Raw genomic sequence first — 15,643 nt, forward strand, 5'->3', positions numbered from 1 at the left:
TCTTATACAAATTTGTGAAATAATGCAGCAAGAAAGAAGCAAGAATTTGTTAGCTCCTGTTTTATCACCTCTTATTTAAAGCTTATAAATGAAACTGGGTCTGTAAAGAAGAAAAGTATTCCTTTGAAAAGGATAAAAAGGACAGAGGCAGAGTTAAGAATCAGTGGCAAATTAAGCTACAGCTATAGAAGCTTTTTCAAATAACAACAACTTAGTGCAAGGAACTTACCTAAGAAATGGCATAACACAAAGATTATGTCCAATAACCTGTGCTTGTATTGAAAACCAAAGTGTTTTACAGTCTAGGGAATTCACGTAAGTAAAGCTAACTGTAGCTCCCCTTGGAATAGCTTTGAAATCTATCCAAATAGGAGAATTCCAGTTCTGAAAGAGGTCAGTATTTTCGTCGCTTAAAACACACGTGCAGTGTCAGAGCACGCCATGGGAATGCAATGCATGGGAAAAGCAAAGGCAGGATTCCCAAGAGTTTTGAGCCTTCCTCTCCCTACCTGGAGCCTCTGGCAAAATACTATCACCCAGCCTCACCTCACCTCCAGCCTCCGAACAGCGTCACTCTCCCTGCTCCATCTGCCCCACAGGCACACCTGTGCGCTGCAATCCTACCTGGAGCTAAGTGGGATTTTCCATGCAGGCGGTGCGGCATCTCAGGGGTCCTCCCAGCACATCCCTGCCTGGCCCAGGGAGAGGAGAGCCTCTTCTCCAGAGCAGCCGGTCTGTTCCCCTGTGGGTGAGAGGCTGGGTCAGTCCCAGTTCTTGTACTGGGCACTAGATGGCACAGATGGGAGGAAATTCAAAGGTAGCCAGCCTATGATCTGTGGCGTTTTGGACAAGGGGATCTGACAGTTGTCCAAAGAAGGTGGCTGCCACGGGGGATGCACTGCCAGCAGCAGCATCCCACTGGGGTATCCCCACCATGGGGTGCACCCCTTGCCACTGCCCTACTGCATCCTCTCGGCATCCCATCCTGTCCTGTCCAGCCAAAGGGTCGCCTATGATGAACCGAAGCTGGATGGCCCTGCAAGGGATGTGGCCTGCAACCATGGCCCTGCCTCCTGGACATGACCTGCTATTCCTTACAAAGCACAGCCTCACTGCCTTGGGCACGCAAACACATTCTTCGTGGAGCAGCCCTATATTTGGCTCAAACCGCATAAAAAAAGGGGGGGGAATCCTCCCTGGGATCGACTGTCCTGTTTCACTGTAAGGCTGCACCTTGGGCATCAGCCTGCAGGATAAGAAACACGACCTGACACCAGGAAGTGCAGAAAGGGATGCTGAGTGCCGGGTACCCCATCAGCAGTCCCTCTGGGTCCAGGGTAGGTCTGTGGAACAGCACCGTGGAACCTTTTCCTTGCCCTGTGGAATGGCGCTGCAAAGGAGGGAGGCACTTGGTCACTGCTCTTACAAGCATCTTTCTCAAGGTAAGCTCCTCCAAAGCAGCTCACTTTTCCCTCTGGTCTTCTTCCTTTTCAGCACTGCTGCCTGCAGTCACTGAGGCAGTACCTGTGCCCTGGAGCCTTCCCAACCTCGTCTTCCTCAATTTCTATAAGGCGTGGATGAAATTCCTTACAAGTGAATGGTGTGGACTGACACGATGAGGCAAACATGGGCTAAGCCATGAAAAACTGCTGTAGTAAGCATGGAAGAGGCCAAAGCATTTTTTATGGTGAGAAAAAAAGCGGGGAAGGTAGAAGGTTGTACGTTGGCCTCTGCTATTCTGACATTAGAAATTCACTTTACTTCAAAGGTTAACACAGTTAACGCGTCTGCTGAAGATCATAAGCTCTGACAGCCTGTCTGGGAAGGCTCCTGTGCTGGTTTTGGCTGAGAAGGGGTTAATTCTCCTCACTGTGGGGGTCAGCTACCTTTCCAGCTTCCCGCGCTCTGCCGCGTGGCGGGGGGGGGGGCTGGGAGGGGCGGGGCCATGGTGGGGGCGGCTGACCCCGACTGGCCAATGGCAGGTTCATTCCATACCATGTGACACCATGACCAGTATATTGAGGGGGGGCAGTGGCAGCGCGCAGGCGGCGCGGCGTCGGGTTGGCAGGTGGTGAGCGGCTGCGGCGCGTGCGGTTTGTTTCGGTGGTTCGTTCCCCCTCTCCCCTCCCTTCCCCCCTCCCCCGGGGCTTTGCGCCTCTCGTTGTTCTCCTTTACATTGCATTTCTGTTGTTGTTTCTTTTAATTTTAATTATTAAACTGTTCTTATCCCAACCCACAAGCGTTACCCTTCTGATTCTCTCCCCCATCTACCGGTGGGGGAGTGAGCGAGCGGCTGTGTGGGGCTGAGCTGCCGCTAAACCACGACAGTCTTTTTGGCGCCCAACGTGGGGCTCAAGGGTTGGAGATAACAACAGCTGCTGGTCACAGCACCATGTTGTCCTTTTTGCAGTTGGCGTTAAAGATCGGTGTTGGTTTGTTGAGTCTGCTGTGTTCTGCTGTGATTAGTAATGTTTTGCCTACAAGATTTGTTATACAAACACTCGTTTTCAGCTTTATCTGGTATTTGGGGTTTTTGCTGAAACCATTACTGTACTTCGGATACCGCCTTGTTGAGGCAATTAGCAATTATACCTCCTCCTCTGAGAGATTTTATATGGAGGAAATACAGAATAGTACCTCTGCAACTTTGTTCTATGATGTCTGTGCCTTTGTTACAACAACGTTTTTGTATCTTGAACATCCTTGGGTGGTTAAGGTGCACTTACTGTTAGTTTTTGGGCATGTTGTTTTGGTTTTGACTAAGCAACTTAAGAATATCACCCAGAAATCTGCCCCGAGGCTTGATAGTTAGGAGTGGCAGGGCATGTGGGATAGCATGGGCAAATACCTAGGGCAGTGGGCACCCCCAGTGTTTTGGAGTTTCACCCCCGAACAAGTGCAGAATCCTAAAAAACTAGTAGAATATTTGGAGAAAGTGTGTTGTTACGCTGGGAACTCCAGAGAGACACAGATAACTGCAACATGCTGGGGTCTGGCCCATGCATACCGAGCCCTGCTCAACAGTATTCAGTGCCCCCAGGGGGAAGAGAAGGTCTCTGGATTGAAATGCAAAGTGACTGGCACTGTAGACAATCCAGCCCTGACAACAGGCACTGCAGCCACTCAAACCCCCACAACAAGTACCGGAGCTAGCTCAGAAAATAAACCCGTACCAGTATCAGTTGCCCCCACACACAAGACGAAATATTGGAAGCGGACATCAACTCGTTTAGAACAGGATGATGAAGAACTAGGGCCATCGCGGGGAGAGGAGGGAGAAGTCATAAATGAAGTAGAGACCACCCGATCCCTGTCCTTAAGCGAGTTGCGAGATATGCTAAAAGATTATAGCCGTCGTTCAGGTGAGCACATTGTCACCTGGCTGCTCCGATGCTGGGATAATGGGGCCAGTAGCCTGGAACTAGAGGGAAAAGAAGCCAAACAATTGGGATCCCTTTCTGGGGAAGGGGGCGTTGACAAAGCAATTGGGGAAAAAACCACAAGCCCTCAGCCTCTGGAGGCGACTCCTGTCTGGAGTGAAGGAAAGGTATCCCTTTAAAGAAGATGTTACATATCGCCCAGGAAAATGGACAACTATGGAGTATCTAAGGGAATTAGCTGTGTTTGAGGTGATTTATGGTGACCTGGATGATCAAAAGTCATCCAAAGATCCAGATGAAGCCAAGTGCACACGACCCATGTGGCGGAAGTTTGTACGGAGCGCACCATCCTCCCATGCAAACTCATTGGCAGTGATGTCCTGGAAAGGTGGTGAGACACCAACGGTGGCGGAGGTGATTGATAGACTCCGGGATTACGACACAAATATCTCTTCCTCGCTCGTGTCTGCTGTGGAGAAACTATCCCAAGAGGTCCAGCAACTCAAAGAAGATCTGTCCTACTCCCCACCTCGACAGAGCAGTGTCTCAGCTGTTAGGAATAAGCGTCCTTTGGCTCAAAGAAGGGGATACACACCACGGGCCACCCTGTGGTTCTACCTGCGTGACCACGGAGAGGACATGATGAGGTGGGATGGCAAGCCTACCTCGACCCTACAGGCACGAGTACATGAACTGCAAGGAAGAACAGTCACTCAGGGAGGCTCTTCCAGGAAAGCTGCTGCTCCAGTTTCCAGCGAGCAAGTCCCCAGACAGAGGAGTAGAAGCACAGATTTTATTTCTAAGTGTAATAGAGGGACTCCTGATTCACATTTACAGGAAGTGAGTTGTGACTGCCATGATCAGGACTAGAGGGGCCCTGCCTCCAGCCAGGTGGAGGAAAGGGATAACCGGGTTTACTGGACTGTGTGGATCCGATGGCCTGGCACGTCCGACCCACAGGAGTATAAAGCTTTAGTGGACACCGGCGCACAGTGCACCTTAATGCCATCAAACTATATAGGGGCAGAACCCATCAGCATTGCTGGAGTGACAGGGGGATCCCAAGAGCTAACTGTATTGGAGGCCGAAGTGAGCCTAACTGGCAATGAGTGGCAGAAGCACCCCATTGTGACTGGCCCAGAGGCTCCGTGCATCCTTGGCATAGACTACCTCAGGAGAGGGTATTTCAAGGACCTGAAAGGTTACAAGTGGGCTTTGGTGTAGCTGCCTTGGAGACGGAGGAAACTGAACAGCTGTCTACCTTGCCCGGTCTCTCAAAGGACCCTTCTGTGGTGGGGTTGCTGAAGGTCGAAGAACAACAGGTGCCAATCACTACCACAACAGTGCACCGGCGGCAATATCGCACCAACAGAGACTCTCTGATCCCCATCCATGGGCTCATTCACTGACTGGAGAGCCAAGGAGTGATCAGTAAGACCCACCCACCTTTTAACAGTCCCATATGGCCAGTGCGGAAGTCTAATGGAGAGTGGAGACTAACAGTAGACTATCGTGGCCTGAACGAAGTCACGCCGCCACTGAGTGCTGCTGTGCCAGACATGCTAGAACTTCAATACGAACTGGAGTCAAAGGCGGCCAAGTGGTATGCCACAACTGATATTGCTAATGCATTCTTCTCAGTCCCTCTGGCAGCAGAGTGCAGGCTGCAGTTTGCTTTCACATGGAGGGGCGTCCAGTACACCTGGAATCGACTGCCCCAGGGGTGGAAACACAGTCCTACCATTTGCCATGGACTGATTCAGACTGTACTGGACAGGGAGAGGCTCCAGAACACCTTCAGTACATTGATGACATCATTGTGTGGGGCAACACAGCGGAAGAAGTTTTTGAGAAAGGAGAGAAAATAGTCCAAATCCTTCTGAAAGCTGGTTTTGCCATAAAACAAAGTAAGGTGAAGGGACCCGCACAAGAGATCCAGTTCTTAGGAATCAAATGGCAAGATGGTCGTCGTCAGATCCCCATGGATGTGATCAACAAAATAGCAGCCATGTCTCCACCAACTAGCAAAAAGGAAACGCAAGCTTTCTTGGGCGTTGTGGGTTTTTGTAGAATGCATATTCCAAATTACAGTATGATTGTAAGCCCTCTCTAACAAGTGACCTGGAAGGAGAATGATTTCAAATGGGGCCCTGAGCAACAACAAGCCTTTGAACAGATTAAACAGGAGATAGTTCATGCAGTAGCTCTTGGGCCAGTCGGGCAGGGCAAGATGTAAAAAATGTGCTCTACACTGCAGCCAGGGAGAATGGCCCTACCTGGAGCCTCTGGCAGAAAGCACATGGGGAGACCCGGGATCGAGCCCTAGGGTTTTGGAGTCGGGGATACAGAGGGTCCGAAGCCCGCTATACTCCAACTGAAAAAGAGATATTGGCAGCATATGAAGGGGTTCGAGCTGCTTCAGAAGTGGTTGGTACTGAAGCACAGCTGCTCCTGGCACCCTGACTGCCAGTGCTGGGCTGGATGTTCAAAAGAAACATCCCTTCTACACACCATGCAAGTGATGCTACATGGAGTAAATGGGTTGCACTGATCACCCAGCGGGCTCGAGTAGGAAACCCCAGTCGCCCAGGAATCTTGGAAGTGATTATGGACTGGCCAGAAGGCAAAGACTTTGGAATATCACCAGAGGAGGAGGTGACACGTGCTGAAGAAGCCCCACTCTATAACAAACTGCCAGAAGATGAGAAGCAATATGCCCTGTTCACTGATGGGTCCTGTCACCTTGTGGGAAAGCACCGGAGGTGGAAGGCTGCTGTATGGAGTCCTACGCGACAAGTAGCAGAAACTGCTGAAGGAGAAGGTGAATGGAGCCAGTTTGCAGAGGTAGAGGCCATCCAGCTGGCCTTAGACATTGCTGAACGGGAAAAGTGGCCAGTGCTCTATCTCTATACTGACTCCTGGATGGTGGCAAATGCCCTGTGGGGCTGGCTACAGCAGTGGAAGCAAAGCAACTGGCAGCGCAGAGGCAAACCCATCTGGGCTGCCACACTGTGGCAAGATATTGCTGCCCGGGTAGGGAAACTGGTTGTAAAGGTACGGCATGTGGATGCTCACGTCCCCAAGAGTCGGGCCACTGAAGAACATCGGAACAACCAGCAGGTAGATCAGGCTGCCAAGATTGAAGTGGCTGAGGTGGATCTGGACTGGCAGCATAAGAGTGAACTATTTCTAGCTCGATGGGCCCATGACACCTCAGGCCATCAAGGGAGAGATGCAACATACAGGTGGGCTCGTGATTGAGGGGTGGACTTGACCATGGATGTTATTGCACAGGTTATCCACGAATGTGACACATGCGCTGCAATCAAGCAAGCGAAGCGGGTAAAGCCTCTGTGGTATGGGGGACGATGGCTGAAATATAAATATGGGGAGGCCTGGCAAATTGACTATATCACACTCCCACAGACCCGCCAAGGCAAGCGCCATGTGCTTACAATGGTAGAAACAATGACTGGCTGGCTGGAAACATATCCTGTCCCCCACGCCACTGCCCGGAACACTATCCTGGGTCTTGAGAAACAAGTCCTGTGGCGACATGGCACCCCAGAGAGGATTGAGTCAGACAACGGGACTCATTTCCGAAATAGCCTCATAGACACCTGGGCCAAAAATCACGGCATTGAGTGGGTGCATCACATCCCCTATCACGCACCAGCCTCTGGGAAAATTAAATGGTACAATGGACTGTTAAAAACTACACTGAGAGCAATGGGGGGTGGGACATTCAGGCACTGGGATGCACATCTGGCAAAAGCCACCTGGTTAGTCAACACGAGGGGATCTGCCAACTGAGCTGGCCCTGCCCAGTCAGAAATCCTACATACTGTGGAAGGGGATAGAGTCCCTGTAGTGCACATGAAAAATATGCTGGGCAAAACAGTCTGGGTCCTTCCTGCCTCAGGCAAAGGGAAGCCCATTCGTGGGATTGCTTTTGCTTGAGGACCTGGGTGCACTTGGTGGGTGATGCGGGAGGATGGAGAAATCCGATGTGTGCCTCAAGGGGATTTGATTTTGGGTGAAAACAGCCAATGAACTGAATGGCACAATGTGAACTGCTATATAATATTGTGTGTCACCTCTGCGTTGTATCAATGATATCAGAGTACGAGCCTCCCAACCCATGGAAGATCAACTATGAAACAAGCCGTGCAGCAGTGATGGAACGATGACTGACTCGGTATGCAGCAACCCAACGCCACACACCATCTCTCCCACCCGGAAAGACTGATACAACAGATGGAGCCCAGAGTCATGGACTGCATGTACTCAATGGACATTTTAATGGACATTTTACAGGGAAGGTCCATGAACTAAGGGAATGATGTCTGTGTATTATGTTAAAGGATGGGAAGGGGAGGGGTGCTGGTTGGTACGGTTGTATTGCATCGTATGGGACCTGGGCATGGTGTAAGTGGTATGGAATAAGGGGTGGAGAATGTGCTGGTTTTGGCTGAGAAGGGGTTAATTCTCCTCACTGTGGGGGTCAGCTACCTTTCCAGCTTCCCGCGCTCTGCCGCGTGGCGGGGGGGGGGCTGGGAGGGGCAGGGCCATGGTGGGGGCGGCTGACCCCGACTGGCCAATGGCAGGTTCATTCCATACCATGTGACACCATGACCAGTATATTGAGGGGGGGGCAGTGGCAGCGCGGAAGCAGCGCGGCGTCGGGTCGGCGGGCGGCGAGCGGCTGCGGCGCGTGCGGTTGGTTTCGGCGGTTCGTTCCCCCTCTCCCCTCCCTTCCCCCCTCCCCCGGGGCTTTGCGCCTCTCGTTGTTCTCCTTTACATTGCATTTCTGTTGTTGTTTCTTTTAATTTTAATTATTAAACTGTTCTTATCCCAACCCACAAGCGTTACCCTTCTGATTCTCTCCCCCATCTACCGGTGGGGGAGTGAGCGAGCGGCTGTGTGGGGCTGAGCTGCCGCTAAACCACTACAGCTCCATCCATAGCACCACATGAGGGATGGAATATGCAGGATGGCACTGAGGTGAGCAGCAAGTTTTATGCGCAGGGAGAAGTGGCACGCAAGGATGTTAGCTAAACCAAACCTGAGCCTGGCAAAGCCCAAAAGAGCTTTTGTTCTGAGCAGCTCCGTGGTGCCAGCTATTAATAACACATCCAAGACTCTGAGGAAAAGCCTGTTTGCTGAAGGGAGCAGCACTGGACAGGCTACACTGCAGCCTCCTGGAAAAGATCAAGGCGGGCAGTACTGCCCTATCCTGTCTGTCTGGTCATGGCACTGCCCTGCAGACTAAAGTGGGTCTAGGGATCACCCAAAGTCAAGCCCCACAGGGTGAATCCCTCAGGGTGTCTCAGGTGGGAAACAAAACGTAAATCAGATGCCAGCAGTGTAAGATCCAAATTCATCAATGGTGTAAATAGGGTAGTAAGTCAGTTTGGCTCAGTGGCTCTTATCTTTCAAAGGCTGGAGTGAGTGACGCTGGTGATCAGGGCACAAGCTGTAGGGAGACTCATGCTAGCTCCAGGGGGCAGCTCCACACAGTGTCCAGAGGCTGACTGAGCAGTTCAGAACAGCCACAGAGGCCCCTTCAGCACTAGGCTTTCACCAACAGACTTAGAGACCTCCTTCTGATCACCTATCTAAGTGTAAATACTTGGTCACTGGTGTGTAACAACCTGGCTCTGAAAGCTTCCTGGGCAGAGGAGGAAATGCTTCAGAGAAGACTTTTATGCTCCAATTGCTACTTCGAGCTCTGCTTCTTGTGCTCTTCTACTACTCTTCAAGTACTCAGGTTTTTTTAGCCGAGAGATGTCATTTTATCTTTGGATAGAGGTGGAGAAAAACTAGTCATGCTTGAAAGATATAAAAAGAGCTGGTCAGTTTTCCAGGCCTGCCATGAACACTAAACAATTTTTTTTGAAAGTGCTGAGGTCTTTGGAGAACATGAAAGTCTTAGTGGTGTCGCCCTCCTTAGCAGGAGGATACCTTATGTGTTATCCTGATGGCTGGACTCACTTCACTGCCAGAGCCAGTGATGGTGAGAGCATGGAGCTTCCCTTGCAGACACCACTCAAACCAGCCACCAGCATTTTCATGCACTGTGCCTGCTCAGATCAGACCTCCACAGTCTGGCTGTCTGGCCTCCGGTGCCTGGTCCACATAATCCCCTAGAGGCCTGTGGTTGCTCTCAGCGGTTTAGCACTGCTGCTAAGATGCTTAAAGCCAATATAATCTGCACACTTACTGGTTTCAAACGCCAAAAGAAGCTTAGCAGCACCAGGCGCTGCCTTCAGCCTCTCCTGTGTGGGCTTAAGATGGTTTAATTATTTTATGAACCTGTAACTTCAGCTCATGACCTTAAACTGTGGATGTTCCTTCTGACCCAGGTTTTCTATAGGCTTTTTAGAAATATTTTTGAGACACAAAAAAAGGATCCCAGAGCGAGATATTATAAGGTCAGATGTGTCTTCCTCTTAAAGGCTGGAAATGTGACAGCCCCGTGGCAAGGTACATTTTAAGTCCTTGGAGGGCTTTTCTCCACTATTTCTCCTGTCTTTGATCAGCCTCTAAAATAGTCTAATGTACAGTAATGCCTGGAGAGGTCCCCAGGCCTTCCCCTACACCTCCTGTCAGCCTTGTGAAATCACCAGCAGGCAAGCGGCCATCAGTGTGCCCCAAAGGCAGGTGGCTGAACACCAAAGCAGCCCCCTGGGACCACAGACTGCCCCTGGAGGAGCCCCCTCCTGGCATTTGCTTCATTAATTCCCCTTGCTGTGCTTTTTTTTTTTTTTTTTTTTTAAACTTTACTGCGCCCTTTTACAGGCTGATGAAAAAAAAAGGTGTTACAAAGAGGACCTTATGCTGCTGCCTCAAAAGGCCTCCTGCCAGTCCCGGTGACTCTCCCTTCCCCTTCTGTAGGGCTTCTTGAGGGTCTGCCAGGGGAAAGCAGAGAGCTGGGGAAGACAGAAAAGGTGTCTAGAAAGCACGTGCAGGGCCTGGCAGCAATGGAGTGCTGGAGAAGGTGGAGGGAAAGAGCAGGGAAGCACAAGCTTGGTGCATAACACAAAAAGAGGGGAGGCTTCCAACCACCTCCCTCTGAAAGCCCACACAGGGCTGGAAGAGATACCCCACGCTGGAAGTGTGCGGTATACTTCCTGAGTGGAACCGAACAGGACGGTTAAGGCGTTTGTGCAGAGCCTGGCTGGCCCCAATGCTTCCAGAGCTGTGTCGGATGACTCTGGTGGTGCTCTCAGAGCCGCCTGCTCTGGCCTTCTGGCAGGCACTACAGCCACTGCAGCAGTTCAGCACAAGACTATGTGTCCAGACCTCACAATATCCAGCTTCACAGTCCAGCTTAATTTAATCAAGGTAAAATTAATCTAAATCTAAAATGCATCTGTGAGTGCAGCACACTCACAGAATGGAGGTAGCAGAAACCCTCCGTGTACCTCAGATACCTGATTCATCAGGAAAGTAGTGGAAGCTTAATATTTTCCTGTGCTAAGAAGTCAAGATAATGCCATGCATCACTGGAGAGGACTGGTGACCTTCCCTGTGCTTGCAGCAATGTTGTCCAATGTAACTGTGACCACAAGATCTCAAGTTGTTAAGATTCTCTGTGCAGGTGGGCCAACAAATCTGCTTTTATGGGCCCTGCTAGAACTTAATTAATTTGCCCAATAATGAGCAGACCCGTGTCCATAATTACTTAGCAGAAGTCTCTCGTTTCTAAAACCCATCACTGCACAGATTCATGCCTCAGACCCAGAACACCACGAAGGACTGCAAAGAGAGCCTCAGCTGCAAGAAGCAAAAGACTTAAGACCTCATTAATATTACATGAAATATTGCTGCCATTTCTCCATCAAGTGCAGAGTCTCAGCAGTGCCTGTCTGCATGCGGTTGCTACTGCCAGCACTGATGTTGCAGGAACTCCCTAAGACCACAGTCCAACTGATACTGCGTTCATCTTCTATCTCCCCTCCTCCATGTACTCTGTACAACCATTAAGGGGATTTCTTCCCTGAAACTGTGCTGTCACGGACATGTGGACCTTCTCCAGGTCTGTGCTGCTTTGTTCAGTCAAAAGTTCACAGGTGTTTGGGCTATGAAGCTCCTCACATACATTTCCCCGCAGACTGATCATAGCCAAACAGCAAGTGCATTTGCTGCCAGATATAACGGAATTAAACCTGGAGCCTGGACTAGCTCTTTGCATGTATCTCTCCAGGGCTACAGCTCTCTTCCCTGCAGGAGGTTTGGCTTTGAGGGATCTGTCAACAAGCTCAGAGCCACGAGAAACAGCAACTCAGGAGCTCAGACAAGCTGGTTTGCAGGCAAACAAAACCTGAAGCTGTGAAAGCGTGAGGCAGTCAATGCAGTGTCTAGCAGCACAGCCTCACCACCACCTTAATCCTCTTTCCCTTCTTAAATACCAAATTAATCAATTACATTTCCAGCCCAGCAATAACAGTCAGAAATGTAACCATCACCATATACAAGGCAAGCATAAATGGTATTGTCATTCGAATCCAGCTTGACCAGCATACAAATCAGAACAGCCTCAGCGAGTGTGTGGTGCATGTGTGCGCATGCGTGTGTGTGCCGGGTCCCTCCCAGGCACGGGCAATTGGAATTGCAGTCACACTGTGAGCACCACAGGGTATTTCAAGGAAAAGGGCTGTGGCACAAGCTCTGGCTGCAGCAATCCAGATCTGCAGGGAGTGTTACGGCACTGAGCGCAACTCAGACAGGGCAGAGGCACTTTATACAGTGCAAACTCAAGGCATCCCTCCAGTTGTGTCAGGGAAGAAGCCACAACGTCCCCAGCCACATCACATGAGCCCGATCTCCCAGCCTAGTGTTACATGTGCCACAGACCCTATAGGGATGAGATGATACAAAAATGGGAGGCCTTGGCAACCTCTGACCACGGTGCCAGTGTAAATTCATAAGGGGTGAGCAACCATAACCAGTGAGCAAGTACTATCTCTTCCCCAGTCTACTGATGGGCAAACCCAGTCATGGGGGACTAAGTATGCTGTGCAATAGCAAGAGCAAGCCAGGAGTGCTCACTGAAAGCACCAGTCCAAGGCTCAAAAGCAATTTAAAAAGCAAAGTGCATGCTAGCAGACAAGCAAAGCAAAACTGCAAACCTCCGTCTGCTGTCAGGTACCTCCAGGGTGCATCTGCATCCCCATGGCTGTTGTGCCACTTCACTAGAGTCTACAGCAGGACTAGAGGAGAGGCAGAGACCTATTTAAGAATGATCTAAGGTCTGCAATGACTTCTGTATGAGACCAAGACTCTTCAGCTTGAGAAGGAGAAACCTGAGACGGGACACAGTAGGTGTTTATTGTTTGAGAGTAGCTTAGAGAAAATGAATAGGGAATGACCGCCTGCTGCCTCTTCCGATATTTAAGCTACATAGCATCAAATGAAAACAGGGACAGATTCAGAACAAAGTAAATATTTCTTCACACAACACACAGTTGAGCAGTGGAACTCAGTGCCATAAGATGCTATGGACGCCCCAAATTTGCTGGGGCTCAAAAAAGGTTTAGGGAAAACCCATAAAGAGCTATTAAATGAAAAAATCCCCACTTCAGGAAATTCCTAAACTACAGATGGCTGATGGTGAGGGCGGTATTCAGGAACACACCAACCTGTATCCCCCTGTTTTTTATATTCCTCAAGAGGCATCCTTTATTAACCACTGCTAATTCAGGATCCTGGGGGAAAAGAGGCCTGCAGTCCGATCCAGTTGCAGTCACTCTTCTGTTCCTGGCACTGACCTGAGCTCTCCTTACTTGCCCTAAAGGCCAGGAGCTGAGAATGTTCCCATTACTGGCCACTGGGATGACATCAGGAGATGCGCTTAAAGCACAGAATTTGAGTAAATAGCGAGAGGGTCTCTGATTTCTGTTTTTCCCATTTCTTATCTTACGGAGAGATTTTTTTGAAAACTAAGTCAGCCATACTGCACTCAGCTAGTTGCAGTTGGCAACACCATATACAACTGTGTTCAGGTTAGAAGTTAGTATTTTTCTGAGGTGCTAATATCCACTGGGATGGGGGAGAGGAATCCTCTTTCCAAGCCTCAAAACCACAGCTTGTGGTCACTGTGAGAGGCCCCGCAGTTCTCACTCTGCCCTACCCAACAAGCTCATGAGCTGATCTATCTCCCTGTAGAGTTTTCAGGTGCCCTTACCACTGTAGCAAAGAGGAAAGGGAAGGTGAGGATGCTCCTGTAGATTGGTATCCCTCAAGGCCTTGCATCTTCACCTACTGGCTCAGTCTCTCCTAGGGCTGCACAGGACCAGAGGATGCAGCCTCTGACAGTGTTTACTCTTCCCAAGCAAACTCCTGCCTCCTCCCCTTACATGCAGCAAACCTTGTTGACCATCTTAGCTACAGAAATACACCCACTCTTTGTCCTGCTCCCTTTGAAAGCGCACAGACTGATAGGACAGGATTATCTCATCTACAAAGAGCTGCCAGCCAGCCATTCTCCTTCAGTAAAACCAAGCGGAGCATTGGCATGTTTCTCATTAGCTTCCATTATTCATGCTATTGTAGTGTTTCCAGTTTTAAAGCACAGAGACAAGAGACAGCTGAACTGCTCCAGCAACTGTTTGTTAAGAGGATTTGATCTGTGGCAGGATATTTTCAAGTCACATGCAGAGGAAAAGGTATCCTGGTAACACTGCCGTCCTCTGAGGCATTTGCTTGCCCTAGTTCTCCCACCACCTCCGAACAATACACATGGTATTATCCCCACGTAACTGTAAACTACAAATTATGTTTCCCTCTCCTGACTCTTGCAGATAAGGTGTGAGACAACTCAGCCATATAAAGCCATTCTGCTATTAAACTGATCCTTTGGTTACAAACCCCACTGTTGCTGCTTCGCCTTTCAGCAGCACTCACAGAACAGAGCAGACAGAAGCCCAGATCTAAGGCAGCCTGTTCAGTTGCCAGACAGTGGGGAAAGGCCACTGTGCAATCTTTCATTGCCACCTCTACCCATGGCTCCAGCCAGACAGCTTTTGTCCTTCCCTTTGCTCTCAGTGACACTCCTGCAGCCATAATGCACCCCATACAAGTGATTTTCTCTTGAGCCAGCTCCTCTCAAAGCTCTTCAACCAGATCCCAAAGTCCTTACTCAGCACCTACTCCCTCCAAATGGGATTAGCCTGAGTCAGGCTCAGCAATATCTCAGGATCTGTTGATGTTAATTTGTCTCTTGCAGGTGCTTAGCTAGAGCAGGGAGGGAAATAAGAGGGAGATGGACAGTCAGGGCTTTTCTTTGATCAAACATTGAGGAAAACTCTGAGAAGAGCCATCAGAATTTGGCCTGTCATGGTCAGAGACCCATGTAAACACTGTGACAAAATTGATGCATTGGCCAGGCTACCCATTTTGTCTGTCCCATTTTGACCCTGTCTCTTCAAGTTAAACTCAGCTCACCCATAGAATATTTGAAAGAGCCTGCAATGATGCAGAGCATCCACATCTCCAACACCATTCACAGCTCTGAGGAATACAGAGAATGAAAGGGAACCTTGCTGGCTCCGTACAGCAAAGAGCCATGGCCATCCCCATTCCCCCAAAGTGAGGACCCAATGGTCACAAGAACAGATTCTTCTTCAGGTGCATCGGATGATACTTGTCTCCCACAGGGCAGTGGGAACCGCAGGCCATGCCTATAGCTGTGTGCCCTCACATTAAAGCTGCCAGACACTCCAGCTCTGTGTGCAGGACTTGCAGCCTGTCATGGGCCCCGGTCTCTGTGTGGTGATAGATGTGAACAGATGTGAGCCCATGGCCCCAGCTCCAGAAGGTGGAAGGTCAAGCTGAGCCACTGATTATACTGGGAGCATGACTCAGCTGCCTGCAAAATCTCAGTGGCTGGAAATGGGATCCAGGCTTTGTTCTTTACCATCCTGTTGGATGGCAGCAATGCTGTTTGAGGAGAAGCATGTGCTAAACTTGTTGTGCACTGCTGGGGGAGGGAGGGATGCATATGAGGAAACCACTTCTACCCACAGCCAGTAAGGAATGCAACGAGCATTGTACTATCAGTTGCAGATGATGGGTGGAGGGCAAAAATTCCCACCACTTTCGAGATTTGTAAACACCTCCTCTGGGTCCAAACTGATAGAAAACACAGCCCACAGAAGCGGTCCCAGCCAGATGGCGTGTTTTGAACCGCTGTTAATTTTGACAACCTTTTGCAGCGTTCAAAGAGTTTGCCCGGAGGAAAAAAAAAAAAGGCTCCCCAA

The 15,643-nt window shown here is 50.0% G+C and overlaps 1 protein-coding gene across 4 annotated transcripts in view; it reads right to left on the bottom strand.

Moving 5' to 3' along the window:
- Positions 1-15,643, bottom strand: part of GGT1 (gamma-glutamyltransferase 1) — a 67,269-nt gene that overhangs the window by 34,558 nt on the left and 17,068 nt on the right. The window contains exon 1 of one of the 4 annotated variants that reach the window (XM_075110003.1): positions 625-738. The exons of the other annotated variants lie outside the window; for them this stretch is intronic. The gene's annotated coding sequence lies outside the window, so the exon portion shown is untranslated. Of the gene's footprint in view, positions 1-624; positions 739-15,643 lie in introns of those variants that run through there. 4 annotated transcript variants of the gene reach the window in all.

Source organism: Phalacrocorax aristotelis, chromosome 15 (genome assembly GCF_949628215.1).
Source record: "Phalacrocorax aristotelis chromosome 15, bGulAri2.1, whole genome shotgun sequence".
Taxonomy (NCBI): domain Eukaryota; kingdom Metazoa; phylum Chordata; class Aves; order Suliformes; family Phalacrocoracidae; genus Phalacrocorax; species Phalacrocorax aristotelis.